The sequence below is a fragment of the Capra hircus genome, unplaced genomic scaffold (assembly GCF_001704415.2).
Source record: "Capra hircus breed San Clemente unplaced genomic scaffold, ASM170441v1, whole genome shotgun sequence".
NCBI classification, from domain to species: domain Eukaryota; kingdom Metazoa; phylum Chordata; class Mammalia; order Artiodactyla; family Bovidae; genus Capra; species Capra hircus.
In genome coordinates, this window is record NW_017202243.1 from 13,097 (window position 1) to 18,517 (window position 5,421).

The window sequence follows — 5,421 nt, forward strand, 5'->3', positions numbered from 1 at the left end:
TGGTGGTCTGGTGGTTAAGAATCCACCTGCCAGTGCAGGGGACGTGGGTTTGATCCCTGGTCTGGGAAGATTCCACGTGCCTCAGAGCAAATACGCTCACCTGCCACATCTACTGGAGCCCCCGCACTCTAGAGTCTGTGCTCTGCAGAAAGATGCCACCACAGCGAGAAGCCTGCACACCTCAACTAGAGAGTAGCTCCCACTTACCCCAGCTAGAGACGGTCTGCACACAGCAATGAAGACCAACACAAGCAAAAAGACAAGAAAACTCAAAATGGATTAAACATGAATCTGAAACCATAAAATTTCTGGAGGAAACATAGACCTTAACATTGGTCTTGGTGCTTAAAAAAAAAAAAAAAAAGACACTAAACACAAAGGTGAAAAGTAAAGTGGGACTGTATCAAACCAAAAAGCAGGAATTCCCTGGTGATCCATTGAGTGTGACTCTGTGCTTTCACAGCTGGGGACCTGGGTTGAATCCCTGGTCCAGGAATTAAGATCCCACAAGCCACATGGTATGGCAAAAAGAAAAAAGCTTATACACAGTAAAGTGAACAGTAAACAAAAAGAAAAAGCAGCCTACTGATTGGGGGAAAATACTTGCAAATCATATACATGATAGGATTGATATTAAAATATATAAAGAACTCACTTGACCCAATAACAAAAAAACAAAACAAAAACAATCTGATTGAAAAAATGGGCAGACGTTCAGACTAGACATTTTTTTTTTTTCTTATAAGACATACAGATGGCCAACAGGTACTAGAAAGGAGCTCAACATTACTAAGCATCAGGGATATGCAAATCAAAACCATGATGAGTTACCACCTCATAGTTTTGCATGACTACAATGAGAAGGACGAGCTACATCAAGTCTTGGTGAGAATGTGGAGAAAATAAGAACATTTGTGGGCTGTTTACAGGAGCATAAATTGGCGCAGTCACTATGAGAAATACTATGCCTGTTCCTCAAAAATGGAAAGAACTACCATCCAATCCAGCAATTCCACTTCTGGGTATTTATCTGAAGAAAACAAAACACTAACTGGGAACAATATAAGCACCCACATGTTCACTGCAGCATTGTTTACGGTAGGCAAGATATGGAAACAACCAAAGTGTCCATCAATGGATGAATGAAGAAAGCATGTTATGCATTATGCAATGGAATACAACTCAGCAGGAAAATATAAGCTGCTTTCCCATTTGTGACAATATAGATGGACCTAGAAGACTTTATGCTAAGTGAAACAAGTCAGACAGAAAGACAAATACTATATAATCTCACTTATATTTGGAATGCAAAAGAAACACAAAAATCTAAACCCTGAGCTCTCAGATGGAGAGAACACATTAATGGTAGGCAGAGTTGGAGTGGGGTGGTGGAGGGTGGGCAAAATGGGTAAAGGGGGTCAAAAGCACAAGCTTCCAGTTATAAATACACTCATGAGGAAGGCAATGCAGAGCATCGTGACTACAGTTAATAATACTCTCTTACATATTTGAAAGTTGCTAAGAGAGTAAATATTAAAAGCTCTCATCACTCCAAAACATTTGGAACTGAAGTTGGTGACGGAGTTTAACTAGACTTACTATGGTCATTGTGCAATACATAAAAAATCAAGTCATTATGTTTCACACTTGAAACTAATATAATGTATTATGAAGTTATACCTAAATTTATAAAAACAAGAGAGACACATGCCAGTAGAATTCAGAAAGCTCACAATAGACAGGAGAGCACATAACACTGATGGTAGTGAAATGCTGAAACACTGTTTTATTCTTTTTTAATATTGTTGACTATATTCTTTCCCTCTGTGTGAAAGTAGCTTAGGCATGTCCGACTCTTTGCCAACCCATAGACTCTATGGTCCATGGAATTCTCTAGGCCAGAATACTGGAGTGGGTAGCCTATCCCTTCTTCAGTGGATCTTCCTGACCCAGGAATCGAACTAGGGTCTCCTGCATTGCAGGTGGATTCTTTACCAACTGAGCTATCAGGGAAGCCCCTATTCTTTCCCTATGACATGACCATTACACTCCTACATTTATAACTAGAGGAGAGAGAGGGAGAGAATTGCACAGGAAAAAAATTAAGAAATTATGTCTCACACATTCAACATCTGTTAAAATATGGAAATTGCCAAATTCAAATATACTTTGGCTATCATTGTATTTGACTCAATTTTTAAAAATCTGTGTATAAGTGGGAGGTCTCACCTCAGATCACTGACCCAGCTACAAAATGTTGCTGCTGCTAAGTCGCTTCAGTTGTGTCTGATTCTGTGCGACACCATAGATGGCAGCCCACCAGGCTCCCCCGTCCCTGGGATTCTCCAGGCAAGAACACTGGAGTGGGTTGCCATTTCCTTCTCCAATGCATGGAAGTGAAAAGTGAAAGTGAAGTTGCTCGGTCATGTCCAACTTAGCGACCCCATGGAGTGCAGCCCACCAGGCTCCTCCATCCATTGGATTTTCCAGGCAAGAGTACTGGAGTGGGGTGCCATTGCCTTCTCCGAGCTACAAAATAGGGATGCTACAAAATAGGGGTGGAATATTAATTGGTTGATGCTGTCTGAAACCCAGTGTACTGCTTCTATGCCTGCTTCTAGTCTCCTGCTTTGGTGCCGATTTTCACATAAAAAGCATTGTGCAAAATATCCTCTACCTGAATGTCTCTGATAAAACTGGGAAATGTATTGAGTAAGTTGTCCAGATATGGACTGATGTGGAAGCCTTGAACCCGAGTTTCTAGGGATCAGAGTTGGACTCAAGCAGGCTTCATTCATCACAGAATGCATCAGCATCCCGCCCCTTTCGAGGCACGTCTCAATCTAAGTAGAGCCAAAGGAACAAAGCTGTGAAAGGAGAACAGTTCTGACCTTCACAGAGCCAGCAGGAACTACCCCATGACCAGATGATGCCACATGACCAGAAATGCTGCTGGTGATGATTCCTGATCTTTTCATTTCTAGGAAAGATTCTGAAGTACGAGACCCAATTAAGGAAAAGATCAAACACTGATTTAAAGAGGCCTCTCTATAAAACACTAAGAAGGCAACTTCCTCCATGACAATTATCCAAAACTACAACCATAACATAAATAACAACCAGGAAAGTCCTGCTTATTGGTCCCAACATTGGGGGTCCAGGATATAAAAGCCCAGAACAGGAGGAGTCCTCAGAATCTGAGAAACTCAGCTCTGAGCCGGAGTCCACCCTCCACCACTGACACAATGACCCTTTCGTGCTGCTCCCCGCGCTGTCAGCCCACCTGCTGCAGGACCACTTGCTGTGAGTCCAGCTGCTGCAAGCCCTGCTGCCCCCCACATGCTATTAAACCACCTGCTGCAGGACCACCTGCTGCAAACCTACCTGTGTGACCAGATGCTGCCAGCCCACATGTTGCAGCAAACCCTGCCGTCAGCCCACCTGCTGTGAGTCCATCTGCTGCCAGCCCTCTTGCCCTCCAACTTGCTATCAAACTAGTGAAACCACCTGCTGTAGGACCACTTGCCACAAGCCTACTTGTGTGAGCACCTGTTGTCAGCCCACCTGCTGTGGGTCCAGCAGCTGTGGACAAACCTTCAGTGGGTCCAGCTGCTGCCAGCCTTGCAGCAGCCCTGTCTGCTCTCAGACCACCTGCTGTAGGACCACCTCCTGCCACCCCAGCTGTGTGTCCAGCTGCTGCTGATCTCTTTGCTAAAGAATCACTGTCTCTCTAACCAACCTTCTCATCACCTGATTTGGCATTCCAGAACAAATTTTACTTCCAAATGTTGCTACAGCCAATGTTCTATCACCAAATTGTTGTTATTAATCTCCCTGGTTAAAAGGTTGAGAATCAGCTTGGTAGACTGGGGAGGACTTCCCCTTGATTCTCTTCCTCCTGTGTATATGAGTCATGTTCCACGTTCCTGCGTCCTTGATATGGAGTGATGGTCTCCACTTTGACTCGGAAATCAGGATCTTCATCTTCCCTCTACATGTAACTATGAAGACACATACTCATGACTTTCTTCAGTTTCTGCTGCTACTTCATAATAATCTTATAATCATGTTCCTTTTCAATGTACTCATGATTCTCATATCCTGCTTTCTTCTTTTTGTAATCACTTCTAGTGTCTCCCAGAAGCAGGGAATCTTACCTGAATTTCTAAATGACCCTTGTGCCGCTATTCATGTCATATTGTGCTTTGTGTTCTTACGCAACATTCATGATGTGAGGATTTACACACAGACGCATATGCTATGAATTATTCATTCTGAGCTCATACAATGCCCCACATTTACTATTTCTATTTCGCATGAGAAAATGACCAACTTGGTAGATTGCCTCCAAGTGAACACTCCTGTCACTCTTACCAGCTTAAGAAATAGAACTTGCTGTCTTCAAATTCTCTCACTCATTCCCAAATGTAGGCAAGTTCACAATTTTTCTAAACTTGATATAAATGAGATACTATATAATTGGCCACTTGTTCTTTATATTAGGATTGTGACACTGATCCATGTAATAATCTGAAGTTCATTTAATCTCCTTACTGTATCATCTTCCACTGAATGCATATGACACCTTTCATTTGTTTACTACTGATATATGTGTGGATTCTTTGTAGCCTGTGGCTAATAAAATCATGCTGCTTTAAAAGTTTTAGAACAGGTTCTTTGGTACACGGATATAAACATTTCTATTGGATAAATATCTACAAGTAGAATTGCTTGGTGAAAGTTTTTATACTGATCTCTGTAGAGGTCTTCCCCATTTTTATTTCTAGGTGTTTCATAACTTATGCTATTTTAGGGTACAACTTAAAATGCTAATTTTTCAGCGTTTCTGACATGTGTGTGCATATGTGTGTTTTCTACATATGTGAAATGTGTGTGCATACGTGTGTTTTCATATGTATGTGTATGTGTGGTTTCATATGTAAGGGTATGTGTGTCTCACTCTTTGTGACCCCATAGACTGTAGCCCACCAGGGTCTTCTATCCATGGAATTCTCCAAGCACAAACACTGGGGTGGATTGCCAAATTCTTCTCCAGGGGATCTTCCTGACCCAGGGACTGATCCTGGGTCTTCTGCATTGCAGGCAGATTCTTTACCATCTGGGCTACTGGGAAAGTCCTGTTTCTGACATATAAAATAGCAATTAGTTCATATATTATAACCTAAACTTCCTCATTACTTCTAATAGTTTATCAATAGATGGGTTTTCTTTTTAAGTTTTGCATGCATAGTCATTGTCAACTACAGCTGATGGCTTGACCCTTCTAAAGTCTAGCTTATAAGACACAAGTAGGACTAGAAGCAATTTATACAAAAGAACTTATAGAGAAATTGTGATATCAAGACTAGCAGAATTTCCTCTTGCCTGGAAAGGATTTGAAAAATGAACGTGTGCTTTTGA